Here is a 15,003-nt window from a genome sequence, read left to right as displayed (position 1 = left end):
GTTCTGTTCGTCCGTTCTCTGTAATCGTTTGGTATCTGATTAAACTGACATACTCGCCTATGGCTTTCGTAAACGAAAACTTCATTGGGACCCCGACGTGATTTGATCACACAACCTTCTGATCTGGAGTCAGACGCGCTACCGTTGCGCCACGGAGTCGACGCTGCTTAGGTCTTGTCATGAATAGGTTCCTCGAACACTTACTGTACCGTTCAAATCTAAGAAATAATGAACGTAGGATCCCAGAGATACTCGTCCCAGATGTAGTTGCTGTGGCGGGGGTGTAACTCAGTGGTAGAGTGTCTGCTTCGCATGCAGAAAGTCCTGGGTTCACATCCCAGCTCCTCCAATTTTTGTTTCTCCGTGCAGCAGTACATGAAAACTTTTGCCTATCACCATATTCTATAAAATTCAGTGTACAAGATTCTTCCCCCAAGCAAGTGGATTTCGTACAGTTCGACCGCATGGCGGGAGGACGATGACCTGCAAGAGCCTGGACTGCGATCCCCCCATTGAAATGTTGCTCCAAAGCCTTCGGTATGGCGTGCAGAGTGCTTCAGTCGCGCCTGAGACACCGTGCTGATCGGACGTATTAAGTGCTCCGCTCCGACACGTGTTTACAAGTCGTGATTACTACTTAACTTTCTCTTTGACTGTGAAGTGTTCTGATTTTGTGTATATTGATCTCGAGTTTGGTTTTAGTTCTTGTGTTATTCTAGCGGTTCAACCGATAGCTATAGTTAGCAATGTCTAGGTTATTTACGCGAAAGTGTACACTCCGTTTTGATTTCGACAAGTCTACCCGTTATGTGCAGCCTAGTTCCTTGAAAATACATGATTGGATTGTGGATGTTATTGGGATTACCTCTGATCAAGTGCACACTGCGTATTATGATACCGAGCAATATTGTTTCTTTGTAAAATTGCTGAATCCTTTGTTACTGGAAAAGATTATGACGCCCCCAGGGGCTCAGCATTCATTTGCTGGGTACGGGCTTGGCGACCCCGGGGTCCTGAGCTGGGGACTGGTCAGCGCCGCCAGTCTCCTGTCACCGTAACCCCCGGACCTGCTTCAGCGACCGCCGTATGGCGCGGCGGTGGAATGTTGTGTGCTGCGGGGAATGGTAATCTTGGCTTGACCGCCTGGATTGCGAGGAAGGCCAACCTCTATAAAAACCCCTCAATCTTCCGGTGTGCTCCGCGCCTATGAGATGCATGGCTGTTGAGGTGGAACAGTCGCGAGCGGGCAACCTCTGGGGCACCTGCCACACCCCAGTTGTATACGGCTTACTCAGGCACGCGGGGCTCTGTCTGAGCGGACCTTTGGTTCCCTAGCTGCTCGTGGGACCGCAATGGACCCTTCGACCTCTACATTTCCCCCTACCAGTGGCTTGGGTGGGCCACTGGTAGGAAAACACACCCAATCGAAAAAGCGACTTCGTGCTGCGAGTCCTCCAGCGCCTGGTGTTACTAGAGATTTATCAGACTGTCGTAACAGAGCACATGCTGATATCCAGAATGTGTTTTTGATTGTCAAACGGAAGGAAGGTAGCTTTGAGAGAGTTTCACCCTTTTACATCCACAAGGGTCTTGAGGGCATTGCAGGAACACTGAAATCTGTGAAGCGTCTGCGCAATGGGACTCTGTTAGTTGAAACTTCTAGTTCCCGTCAAGTCACTTCTCTTAGGAAAGCAACCTGTCTCGGAGAGTACGCTATCGAGACCGAGCTCCACTCCACTTTGAACTATAGTAAGGGTGTTGTGACATGTAGGGACTTGGTGGATATCCCCAAGGACGAGTTGAAATCTGAGTGGGCTGAAGAAGGTATTGTCGATGTGCAGCATATTATGAAACGAGTCGATGGTGACCTAGTCAAATCCGACTCGTTTATTCTCACGTTCAATTGCCCGAGACTCCCGGAGCATGTTAAAGCGGGTTTCTTACGTTTGCCAGTACGGCCATATTTCCCCAACCCCATGCGCTGTTTTAAATGTCAGCGCTTTGGGCATACTACGTTGGGGTGCAATGGGATAGCCACTTGTGGTAAATGTGGTCAGCCTGCCCATGAAGGAGCCGATTGTTCATCGCCTGTGAAGTGCGTGAATTGCTCTGGGGGTCACCCTGTCTGGAGCCGGGTCTGCCCCATCTACCTCGACGAACGTAAGATCCAGGAGATCAAGACATCGAAGCGCATCCCCTATGGTGAGGCCAAGAAGCTCTTTAAGGCCATGCAACCTCCTGTGTTTACGACATCTTTCGCTTCCGCTCTGAAAAAACCGGCACAAATGGCCACTGTTGCTACGCAAACGGAGGTTGCTAGTGTTCGCACTAATACCTGCGTTTGCCAGTGCACTTGTGCTGCTGCGGTTGTTTTGAAACCTGCGGCTCTCCCCGCAACGTCGGACAAGGCTGTGGTTGCTGACATCGGGGTACTTCCTGCCTCTTCCCATATGGCGCCTTCTGCCAAGACGGGTACAGCTCCACCTGCTGCCAAGGCTCTGCCTTCTCAGCCCCCCAAGACAAAGACGCCAAAGGTGAAGGTTTTGCCACCTGCGGAGACTGGTCAGGGTCGGTCCGATGACGAGGCCATCGTACTGTCTGACATCTCCCGTGGGTCGTCATCGGAGCTGATGGACATTGATGTCGACCGGGGGCGATCTTCTCGCCCCAGGAATAAATCTCCGGCCAGTACGGGCTCTCCTCCAAACCACAGAGGCAGGGTGAAAGTTCAGCCACCCTGATCACTGGCTCCCATATTACAGTGGAACCTGAATGGGTTCAGGACGCATGTGGCCGAATTACAACTCCTTGTACGAGAGTGCCCTTTGTGCTTATGTCTCCAAGAGACACATTTTCGGGCCACTGATGCTCCTTCTTTACGGGGCTATACCGTATATCGGAAAGATGATCTGACGGGGCAAAGGGCGAAAGGTGGTGTTGCGGTTTTTGTCCGTGACATGCACCCCTCATCTGAGCTCCCTCTCGTTACAGACTTGCAAGCAGTTGCAGTTGACCTTCTTGTGGGTCGGAGGCTCACAGTCTGTTCCCTTTATTTACCACCTCAGGTTGCGATGGACTCTGAGGCTCTCACAGACCTTATTAGCCAACTCCCCCGCCCATTTCTTCTTCTGGGGGACTTCAATGCTCATAATGTCTTATGGGGCTCTTCGACTACTTGCCCCAGGGGTCGCCTTCTGGAAAACCTCATGATGTCTGAAGGACTGTGCATCCTGAACTCTGGTGCTCCCACTTATTTCTGTACTGCTTCTGGGTCGTCATCAGCTATTGACCTTTCCTTTTGCTCTCCAGCACTCGCCGATTCTGCTCTGTGGGAGGTTGCTGCAGACCTCCATTCTAGTGACCACTTCCCCCTTTGGATTCGCCTCCTGGATGAGGCTGTGGTATTACCAGTGCCGCCCAGGTGGCACCTCTGCAGAGCTGACTGGACACTTTTCAGCCAACTGGCTGTTTTGGAACACCGTGCCAGCGTCCACGAATGGGTAGACCATGTTACAGCCGTGATCTCCCATGCTGCTGAATTGTCAATCCCACGGTCATCCGGTCATCCCCAGAGGCGTCCTGTCCCTTGGTGGACCACTGAGTGCCACTCAGCTATCCGAGCCCGCCGTGCAGCTTTGCGCCGCTTCAAGTGCCGTCCCTCCGCTGACAATCTTGCGGCCTTTCGGGTGGCAAGGGCCAAGGCGCGGCGAGTGATTAAAGAGAGCAAACGACGGTCATGGCAATCGTTCCTGAACTCCATCTCCCGCTCCACTAGTTCTACAAAAGTATGGGAAGCCATCAGGAGGATTTCCGGGAAACGCAGCCAACTACCTGTCACGGCATTGCTGCATCAGGGAAGTCTTCTCACGGCGCCGAGAGACATTGCCCAGACACTGGCCATGCATTTTGCGGCATCTACCGCCACTATTCACTGTGATCCAGATTTCTGCCGCTACCGCACTGCCATCGAGAGGGCTCACTTGGACTTCCGGTCTCCAAATTCTGAGCCCTACAACTGCCCCTTCACAATGTGGGAACTGGATTCGGCGCTGTCTGTGGCTCATGATACTGCGCCTGGTCATGATCAAATCCGGTACAGCATGCTGCAGCACTTGTTACTGCCTGCCAAGGAAGTTCTCCTGACTTGTTTTAATCTGATATGGCTATCCGGCACGTACCCTGACTCGTGGCGGGAGGCGATTTTGATTCCCCTCCTCAAACCGGGGAAGGACCGAACGAGGCAGCTCCTTAGCCCCTGGCAGTGTGGCTTTCGGAGATGTCGTTCACCTATCGACAACTTGACCCTGCTTGAGGCGGCCATCCAGCAGGCCTTCCTAGTAACCAGCATTGTCTCGGTGTCTTCTTTGACATTCACAAGGCGTATGACACTACTTGGCGCCGCCATATCCTCAATCAACTCCATGAGTGGGGCTTTCGTGGCCGTCTCCCCATCTTCATTCGGTCCTTTCTTTCCCACCGCCTCTTTCGATATAGGGTTGGCAATGTGCTATCTGATTTGTATGTGCAGGAGAATGGTGTTCCTCAGGGAAGCGTTTTAAGTGTCACCCTCTTTGCCGTCGCCATTAACAGTATCACGTCCACTATCCGGAGTCCTGCCCAATGCTCCTTGTTTGTGGACGATTTTGCTGTTTTCTGTTCTTCCTCCAGTCTTGTCACTGCTAGTCGACAGTTGCAGCTTACGATACAGCGATTAGAGGCATGGACTGCGAAGACGGGTGTTACCTTTTCTGCAGACAAATGTGTGTGTGTTCATTTTAATCGTTCTCGACGTCTTTTTACCTCCCCTGAATTGCGTCTTAGGGACACCATTCTTCCTTTTAATGACACTGTGCGGTTCCTGGGCCTCACTTTTGATTCCAAGTTGTCGTGGTTGCCTCACCTTAAAGACCTCAAGGTGCGGGCCCTGAAGGCACTGAATATTTTGAAGTGCCTGAGCCATCGGTCCTGGGGAGCAGATCGGGCGCGTCTGCTGCAGTTTTATAGGGCTTTCGTCCGATCGCGTCTTGACTATGGTTGCACCGTGTATGGGTCCGCAAGGCCTTCGTATCTGACGATCCTTGACGCAGTACACCATGAGGGTATCAGGCTGGCCACTGGTGCCTTCCGTACCAGTCCCATCCCCAGCCTGTGTGCTGAGGCAGGGGAACCGCCGCTCGCCATCCGTAGGAAACTCCTCATGGTGCGACGGGTGTGTCAATTCCTTGCCTGTCCTAACTCCCCTGCGTACCCTACCGTTGCCCGCCCGCCTATGGAGCGTCTCTTTTCCTGTCGTCCCAGGGCAACGAGACCATTTGGGATTCGTGCCAAGCTTTTGCTTGAGTCCCTTGGTGTGGAGCGTGTGGCCCCCCAACGACAAGGTTTTACTCGCCTGCCTCCCTGGTTGCTCCAGAGGCCCAGCGTCCTTTTAGACTTGTCGGACTACCGGAGGAGCTGCACTCCTGCGTTTGTTTTTACCTCCTTATTTTATGATATTTTAAACCAGCATCCCGACCATGTACCAGTATTTACGGATGGCTCTAAACAGGGGGACTCTGTTGGTTGTGCTGTTGTTTTCCCTGATCGAGTCGTCAAGTTACGGCTTCCTGCGGCGTTTACCATTTTTGATGCCGAATTGTTTGCGATCTTGCGGGCATTGGAGCAGATGAGATGTGTTCCCAGTCGTAAGTTCCTCATCTGTTCTGACTCCCTGAGTGCCCTTCAGACCATGCAACACTTGTACCCAGCGGATACGGTCGTCCAGAACATCCATGATGCCCTACTCCACCTGCAACGGCAGGGGAAGGAGGTTTCCTTCTGCTGGGTGCCGGGGCACGTGGGTATTAGGGGCAACGAACTGGCGGATGTGGCTGCCAAAGATGCGTGTTCCCTCCCTCACGTTGTTGAAAGTGCCGTCCCCCTACATGCTGTTACCTCCCTCCTACGTTTTCGCGTTATGCGTCAGTGGGAAGAGGAGTGGCTGGCAGTCGGTGAAAATAAGCTGCGTCTGGTCAAGGCCACCACGCGGCCATGGCGTACGTCCTACCAGTCACGCAGGCGGGATGAGGTTCTCCTCACTCGCCTCCGCATCGGGCACAGTCCCTTCACCCATGGTTTTTTACTTCGGCGGGAGGATCCCCCCCTCTGCACTGCTTGTGGCGTCCAGATTACTGTCCGCCACATTTTACTTGACTGTCTTTTATTCTCTGACCAGAGGGCGGTGGTTTCTTTGCCACCGGATTTGCCCTCTATTTTGAAAGACGACGCAGCGTCTGTGGTTAAGGTTTTACGGTTTTGTGTCCTGTCCAATTTGTTGCCACGGATTTTAGGGAGAGGGTTTTAATGTGCTGCTGGATGACTGGCTCACCCAGATTTTAGGTAAGAGGTCCGCCAGTCACGAATACCTCCTTGTTTCCCTTCGGTTTCTGTCCTCCCTTCCTTGTTTCCTTTTTAGTGCACTCCTTCTCCTCTTGTTTTGCCTCTATATGTGGGGATTTGGAACTGCGTCAGGTCTGTGTGTTTTAGCTGTTCCCCTTGTTCGTTGTTCGTCTTAGTCCCTTCCCTGCTTGTGTTCCTGTTTTTATGCGTTTGGGCGCTGATGACCCCGCTGTTTAGCGCCCGTAAACCACATACACACACACAGATTATGACGACACACGGAGGGAGAGCTGTTTTTCGGCACCGGGACGAGTCTGTAAGTACTGTGCTCATTTCCAATGCCGACGTTGAGTATACCAATGTGCGTATCTTTCACTTACCCCCTGAAGTAGAAAATTGTTATCTGAAGGAGGTTCTGTCTAAATTCGGGGATATCAAGCAGATTCGAAACGAACGGTGGTCGAACCAGCACAGGTTACAATGTTACAGTGGCGTCCGATCTGTAGAAATGCATATAAAGCAGAATATACCCTCCCATATTACCGTTTGCGACTATAGGGCTCACGTTACTTACAGTGGCCAACCTCCCACATGCCATATCTGTAATGAGAGTGGTCACTTGCGTCAGCACTGTCCCAGCCGAATATTTGTGCTACAGAATTCGCTGCAGCAGCGTAAACGGCTTACATTGGCTGATGTAGTGGCGGATAAACCTATGATAGGGCGTGAGGTCCCTAGTTCTGACGTACCTTCGGAAGAGCTACACGAAATTCGCCCTGAAGAGTTTCCGGCTCTGGTTGGGAGAGATAATGGTGCTAAGCCACCAGCGAAAGTCGATGCCACGACTAATAAGAGGCGTCGAACTTGTGACAGCCGTGACTCTGATGATGACACATTCAGTACGCAGTCCGTCCGTCTGGATTTGGCACAGGGACCTAAGGACTCGGTTCCGCCTGTGGTCCTCTGTCGCCGTTTTCTTGCGCTCCTCGAATCATTTCCGGGCTGTGAGCCTGTCTACACGGATGGTTCCCTGGCTGATGGTCGCACTGCCTACGCTTTTGCTCACGCTGCCCATGTTGAGCAACGCTCCTTGCCGGCTGGCTGCAGTATTTTTACTGCAGAGCTGGTGGCAATCATGCGCGCTCTTGAGCATCTGCGTTCCTGCTCAGGTGGGTCCATCGTCATCTGCAGTGACTCCCTGAGCAGCCTTCAGGCCATCGACCGCTGCTATCCCTCCTCTCCTCTGGTGTCCTCCATACAGGAGTCTGTTTCCGCCATTGCCCGTTCTGGTCGTTCGGTGGTCTTGGTTTGGACGCCCGGTCATGTTGGCATCCCCGGGAACGAACGTGTCGACAGGCTGGCTAAAGGGGCCACCGACGCCCCGGCTTTGGAGGTCGGCCTTACGGCTTGCGACCAGCAGATGGTGTTGCGCCGTAAGCTGATTGGGATGTGGGCTGCTGAGTGGCGTGGCATGACAGCCCCGAATAAACTGCGGGCTGTCAAGGAGACGACCGCCGTGTGGCGTTCCTCCCTGCGGGCTACTCGCAGGGACTCGGTGGTCCTGTGTCGGCTGCGCATCGGCCATACGTACCTGACGCACGGCCATCTCTTGCGTCAGGAGGATCCCCCCCTGTGTCAGTGTGGGTCCCGGCTGACGGTCGGCCACATTTTGCTGGAGTGTCCTCGACTGCGCACACTCCGGCAATCTTTTAATCTCCCGGGCACTTTGGCTTTGGTTTTATCTGACGATGCCTCCATGGCTGATAACGTTTTAAATTTTATCCGTGGTAGTCCGTTTTATGGTTCGATTTAGGGAGGTCCTGCACCTTTCCCTTTCTGTGTCTTTTGTCCTTGTGCCTGTTGCTGTTCTGGTGTGCCGTGAGATGGTTGACTCTTTCCCTTTTTTGTTGTCGTGGTCAGTCAACCAGTCTCCGGCCATCTTCTTCTCTTCTATTTCTTTCTGTCTGGTGTTCGTCCGTACTCTTCTTTTCTGTAGTGTTCGTTGCCTAATTTGTGTTCTTTAGCACCTGGGGGGGGGGGGGGCAGTCTCCTTCCCCCTTGGGGTTTTATCTGCTCTGCGACTTTGTCTCGCTTGTTTTTGGAATGGGGGACTGATGACCTTCGCTGTTTAGTCCCCCTTACACATCCCAACAACCACCACCACCACCACCCATCTCATCCCGATACTCCATGTGCTCCGCCTCCTATCTGTGTTAACTGCGGAGAACACCATTCCCCCTGCTCGCCGGACTGTCGGATCTTCCAGAAGGAAAGGAAGATAATGGAATATAAGACCCTGGACCGCCTGACCTACACCGAGGCACGGCGGAAGTTTGAAAGGCTACATCCTGTGCCCATGCCGTCCACCTATGCTGCTGCTGCTGCAACACCTGTTCGAACTTCTTTAGTGTCGTCCCCAACAGTTCGGACTCAGCTCTGTCAGCCTTCACCGACCCCTCGGTTGTGGGGGGCACTTCACTCCCTGTTGCTCCTGCTCCATCTACTTCAGGAGCAACACCCCCCCACCCACCGGGGACATCTGTTCCCCCTTCACAGCCGGAGAAGCGTGGGCCTTCTTCGGCTCCTCTCGCCCGGAAGGGGTCCCTTGGGGCCCTCCCATCCCAGGCTTTGCCCAGTGCCAAAGCGGACACTCGCCAGTCTGCCAAACAACCACCGGTCGCTGGTTGTAGGGCGTCGCGGTCGTCTTCAGTCCCTGAGACTGACCCAGTGACGCCCTCCCAGCCAGAACCACCAAAGGCACAGCGAGCAAAGCCGTCAAAGAAAAAGGCTCCCAAGAATCCTGAAATTGCGGTGGCACCTGTCCCACCGCGACCTTCTCCCTCTGCGTCCGAAGATGAGGTGGAGATTCTGGCGTCCGCTGAGGACCTCGATCGCGGCGGTCCCTCAGACGCCATGAATGGCACTAGCGCGGGTGCTCAGTCGGAGGCAGCAGGTGATCCGGCGGCGTAATCTGCCTTCCCAGTCCCGTCACGCCTTTCCCAGCCATGGACAACACCATCCTCCAGTGGAACTGCAGCGGTTTCTTCCACCATCTAGCTGAGCTCCGCCAACTTATCAGCCTTCACCCTTTCTTTTGCATTGCTCTCCAGGAAACTTGGTTTCCAGCAATGCGAACCCCCGCCCTCCGTGGCTATCGGGGTTATTTTAAGAACCGAGCAGCTTATGAAAGGGTGTCTGGTGGCGTCTGCATATATGTCCTTCACACTCTGCACAGCGAGTCTGTCCCTCTCCAGACGCCTTTAGAGGCTGTCGCTGTACGCGTGTGGACGCCACAGGCTGTTACCGTCTGCAGTCTTTACATTCCACCGAATGGTGATGTCTCACAGCAAGTCCTGGCTGCACTGGTCGCCCAATTGCCGCCACCTTTCTTGCTATTGGGCGACTTAAACGCCCATAACCCTCTGTGGGGTGGGTCAGTGGCCACAGGTCGAGGCGCCATCATTGAGCATTTATTGTCGCAGCTCGATCTCTCGCTGTTAAATGATGGTGCCTTCACACACTTCAGTGTGGCGCATGGCACTTACTCCGCCATTGACCTTTCAATCTGTAGCCCTAGCCTCTTACCGTCTGTCCAATGGAGTGTGCATGACGACCTGTGTGGTAGTGACCACTTTCCGATCTTTCTGTCACTACCACAGCGTCACTCTTCTGGGCGCCCTAGCAGATGGGCTATGAATAAGGCTGACTGGGACTTGTTCTCCTCCACTGCCGCTATTGAGCCACTCTCTACTGATGACATTGATGCGGTGGTTCAATCGGTCACCACCGGCATCGTTACTGCCGCCGAATCTGCCATTCCCCGTTCTTCTGGGTCCCCTCGGCGGAGGACTGTGCCTTGGTGGTCGCCTGAGATCGCTGAAGCGATTAAAGATCGCCGGCGGGCGCTCCAGCGTCACAAGCGACATCCCTCCATAGACCACCTTATCGCCTTCAAACGGCTGCGTGCGCGGGCCCGCCTCCTTATCCGCCAAGGGAAGAAGGAGTGCTGGGAGCGGTATGTGTCCTCCATTGGCCTCCATGTCACTCCATCGCAGGTCTGGGCCAAGATTCGACGCGTCTACGGGTATCGGCCACCTGTCAGCGTCCCTGCGCTCTCACTGAATGGAGCAGTTTGTACTGACTCCGACGTCATTGCACATCGCCTAGCAGAGCATTTTGCTATGAGTTCCGCTTCTGCGAATTACCCCCAGGCCTTCCGCTCCATTAAAGAGCGGATGGAACGTCGGAGCCTTTCGTTTCGCACCAACCACCCAGAATCTTACAATGCTCCATTTAGTGAGTGGGAATTTCGCAGTGCCCTAGCTGCTTGCCCTGATACCGCTCCTGGGCCAGATGGCATCCACTGTCAGATGCTGAAACACCTTTCAGTGGACTGCCAGCGGCGCCTTCTCGATCTTTACAACCGTCTTTGGGTCGAGGGGGAGTTTCCGTCGCAATGGCGGGAAGGCATTGTCATCCCCGTTTTGAAACCTGGAAAGAACCCTCTGGAGGTAGACAGCTACCGTCCCATTAGCCTCACCAACGTTCTTTGCAAGTTGCTTGAACGGATGGTGAGCCGGCGCTTGAATTGGGTACTGGAGTCTCGGGGCCTTCTGGCTCCGTCCCAGGGTGGGTTCCGTAAAGGCCGCTCCGCCACCGACAATCTGGTGAGCCTGGAGTCGGCCATCCGTACTGCCTTTGCCCGCCGTCAGCACCTGGTCGCTGTCTTTTTCGACATGCGGAAGGCGTACGATACGACATGGCGTCATCACATCCTTTCTACGCTTCATGGGTGGGGTCTTCGGGGTCCTCTGCCGATTTTTATCCGCAATATTCTGTCGTGTCGTACCTTCCGCGTGCAAGTCGCGGCCTCGTATAGTTCCTCCCACGTTCAGGAGAACGGTGTGCCACAGGGTTCTGTTTTAAGTGTCTGTCTGTTTTTAATAGCCATTAACGGGCTTGCTGCGGCCGTGGGAAATTCTGTCTCCGCTTCCCTGTATGCTGACGACTTTTGCCTTTATTACAGCTCTACTGGCATTGCAGCTGTTGAACGTCAGCTACAGGGCGCTATCCGTAAGGCGCAGTCTTGGGCTGTAGCGCATGGGTTTCAGTTTTCGGCAGCCAAGACCCGCGTTATGCATTTCTGCCGGCGCCGGACAGTCCATCCTGAGCCGCAGCTTTATCTTGCCGACGAACTCCTTGCAGTGGTTGAGACCCACAGGTTTTTGGGGGTCGTTTTTGATGCTCGGCTGACTTGGCTGCCTCATATTCGGCAGCTCAAACAGGCGTGTTGGCGGCATCTCAATGCACTGCGATGTTTGAGCCACACCCGCTGGGGCGCCGACCGCTCTACTCTGTTACGGCTCTACCAGGCGTTAATCCAGTCCCGCCTGGATTATGGGTGCCTGGCTTATGGCTCAGCATCCCCGTCTGCGTTGCGGGTGCTGGACCCAATTCTCCACAGCGGGATACGCCTTGCCACTGGTGCTTTCCGCACCAGCCCTGTGGACAGCTTACTAGTGGAGGCAGGTGTCCCTCCACTGCGGTACCGACGCCAACGTTTGCTGGCCGCTTATGCTGCCCATGTTCTAAGCTCGCCCGGGCATCCTAACTATCGTCTCTTGTTCCCACGATCGGTCGTCCGTCTGCCAGAACGTCGGCCCCGCTCTGGTTGTACAATAGCGGTCCGCGTCAAAGGGCTTCTGTCTGGGCTTCGGGTTTTCACTGTTCCACCTCCTTTCCGGGCTACTTTGCATACACCCCCATGGTGTGTTCCTCGCCCTTGCCTTCGGCTCGACTTGGCACAGGGCTCAAAGGACTCGGTCCCTCCAGAGGCCTTCCGCCGCCGCTTTTATTCAATCCTGGCCACGTATCAGGGCTCTGGCATTGTTTACACCGACGGTTCCATGGTTGCTGGTCGTGTTGGGTATGCGCTAACTCTAGGGGACCATTCCGAACAACGTTCCTTGCCGGATGGCTGCAGCGTTTACACTGCTGAGCTGGTCGCCATCTTTCGTGCCCTAGAGTATATCCGCTCCTGCTCAGGTGAGTCCTTCGTTATCTGTAGCGATTCCCTGAGCAGTTTCCGAGCACTCGACCAGTGTTTTCCTCGTTCCCGTCTGGTGATGGCTATCCATGAGTCCCTGCATACTCTTGCGTGTTGCGGCCGCTCTGTGGTCTTTGTCTGGACCCCCGGTCATGTCGGTATCCCGGGCAATGAACATGCTGACCGCCTGGCGAAGGAGGCCACGAGACAACCGTCTCTGGATGTTGGCCTCCCAGAGACAGATTTGCGGGCAGTCCTCTGCCGAAAAGTTTTTGCGATTTGGGACGCTGAATGGCACGATCGGATCATGCACAATAAACTCCGTGCCATTAAGGAGACGACGACTGTGTGGCGGTCATCCATGCGAGCCAATCGCAGGGACTCAGTCGTCCTTTGTCGGCTCCGCATTGGCCACTCCCGGCTGACACACAGTTATTTACTGCGCCGGGAGGACCCTCCTGTATGTCGCTGCGGGGCGTCTTTGACAGTGTCCCACATTTTGTTGGCTTGCCCCCTTTTAGCTGTGGTCAGGCAGACATTTGCGCTGCCTGATACGCTCCCTGCCCTTTTATCCGATGACCCTGTTATGGCTGGCTTAGTTTTACGTTTTATTCGGGCAGGGGGTTTTTATAGTTTAATCTGAGTGTTTTTAGCGTTGATTCTGGCTTTTAGCCTTTGATTTTAATCTGAGTTTTTAATGTGTTCTTGGTGGTTGGCTTCTCCTCTTTTTTTTCTCTATGGTCGGCCAACCACCGTCACACTCTGTGTGTTTTACTTTGTTTTGTCTGATCTCTGTCGGCGTCTTTTTCGTCCTGTGTCGTCTGACGTCTTTCCTGCTGTTTGTTTTTTTTATTCTCTTTGGGCGGTTTTAATTTTTTTGGAAAAAGGGACCGATGACCATCGCAGTCTGGTCCCTTTAATCCCACAAACCAACCAACCAACCAACCGTCTTTGGGTCGAGGGGGAGTTTCCGTCGCAATGGCGGGAAGGCATTGTCATCCCCGTTTTGAAACCTGGAAAGAACCCTCTGGAGGTGGACAGCTACCGTCCCATTAGCCTCACCAACGTTCTTTGCAAGTTGCTTGAACGGATGGTGAGCCAGCGCTTGAATTGGGTACTGGAGTCTCGGGGCCTTCTGGCTCCGTCTCAGGGTGGGTTCCGTAAAGGCCGCTCCGCCACCGACAATCTGGTGAGCCTGGAGTCGGCCATCCGTACTGCCTTTGCCCGCCGTCAGCACCTGGTCGCTGTCTTTTTCGACATGCGGAAGGCGTACGATACGACATGGCGTCATCACATCCTTTCTACGCTTCATGGATGGGGTCTTCGTGGTCCTCTGCCGATTTTTATCCGCAATTTTCTGTCGTGTCGTACCTTCCGCGTGCAAGTCGCGGCCTCGTATAGTTCCTCCCACGTCCAGGAGAACGGTGTGCCACAGGGTTCTGTTTTAAGTGTCTGTCTGTTTTTAATAGCCATTAACGGGCTTGCTGCGGCCGTGGGAAATTCTGTCTCCGCTTCCCTGTATGCTGACGACTTCTGCCTTTATTACAGCTCTACTGGCATTGCAGCGGTTGAACGTCAGCTACAGGGCGCTATCCGCAAGGCGCAGTCTTGGGCTGTAGCGCATGGGTTTCAGTTTTCGGCAGCCAAGACCCGCGTTATGCATTTCTGCCGGCGCCGAACAGTCCATCCTGAGCCGCGGCTTTATCTGGCCGACGAACTGCTTGCTGCGGTGGAGACCCACAGGTTTTTGGGGGTGGTTTTCGATGCCCGGTTGACTTGGCTGCCTCATATCCGGCAGCTCAAACAGGCCTGTTGGCGGCATCTCAATGCTCTGCGATGTTTGAGCCACACCCGATGGGGCGCCGACCGCTCTACCATGTTGCGGCTCTACCAGGCGCTCATCCAGTCCCGCCTGGATTATGGGAGCCTGGCTTATGGCTCAGCATCCCCATCTGCGTTACGGGTGCTGGACCCAATTCTCCACAGCGGGATACGCCTTGCCACTGGTGCTTTCCGCACCAGCCCTGTGGACAGCGTACTAGTGGAGGCAGGTGTACCTCCACTGCGGTTCCGACGCCAACGGTTGCTGGCCGCTTATACTGCCCATGTTCTAAGCTCGCCCGGGCATCCTAACTATCGTCTCCTGTTCCCGCGATCGGTCGTCCGTCTGCCAGAACGTCGGCCCCGGTCTGGTTGTACAATAGCGGTCCGCGTCAAAGAGCTTCTCTCTGGGCTTCAGGTTTTCACTGTTCCACCTCCTTTCCGGGCTACTTTGCGTACACCCCCATGGTGTGTTCGTCGCCCTTGCCTTCGGCTCGACTTGGCACAGTGCCCGAAGGACTCAGTCCCTCCAGAGGCCTTCCGCCGCCGCTTTCATTCCATCCTGGCCACGTATCAGGGCTCTGGCATTGTTTACACCGACGGCTCGATGGTTGCTGGTCGAGTCGGTTATGCGCTAACTCTAGGGGACCATTCCGAACAACGTTCCTTGCCGGATGACTGGAGCGTTTACACTGCTGAGCTGGTCGCCATCTTTCGTGCCCTAGAGCATATCCGCTCCTGCTCAGGTGAGTCCTTCGTTA

General features: G+C 54.4%; 2 non-coding genes across 2 annotated transcripts; one reads left to right on the top strand and one right to left on the bottom strand.

Moving 5' to 3' along the window:
• Positions 1–87: 87 nt before the first annotated feature.
• Positions 88–159, bottom strand: Trnaw-cca (transfer RNA tryptophan (anticodon CCA)). The gene has a single exon. It is a non-coding gene; the product is annotated as a tRNA-Trp (tRNA).
• Positions 160–277: 118 nt separating this feature from the next.
• Positions 278–349, top strand: Trnaa-cgc (transfer RNA alanine (anticodon CGC)). The gene has a single exon. It is a non-coding gene; the product is annotated as a tRNA-Ala (tRNA).
• The last annotated feature ends 14,654 nt before the right edge of the window (positions 350–15,003 follow it).

This window comes from Schistocerca nitens, chromosome 4 (genome assembly GCF_023898315.1).
Source record: "Schistocerca nitens isolate TAMUIC-IGC-003100 chromosome 4, iqSchNite1.1, whole genome shotgun sequence".
Classification (NCBI taxonomy): domain Eukaryota; kingdom Metazoa; phylum Arthropoda; class Insecta; order Orthoptera; family Acrididae; genus Schistocerca; species Schistocerca nitens.
Note: the sequence above shows the minus strand (reverse complement) of the source record. Positions and strands in the feature narration are given on the sequence as shown.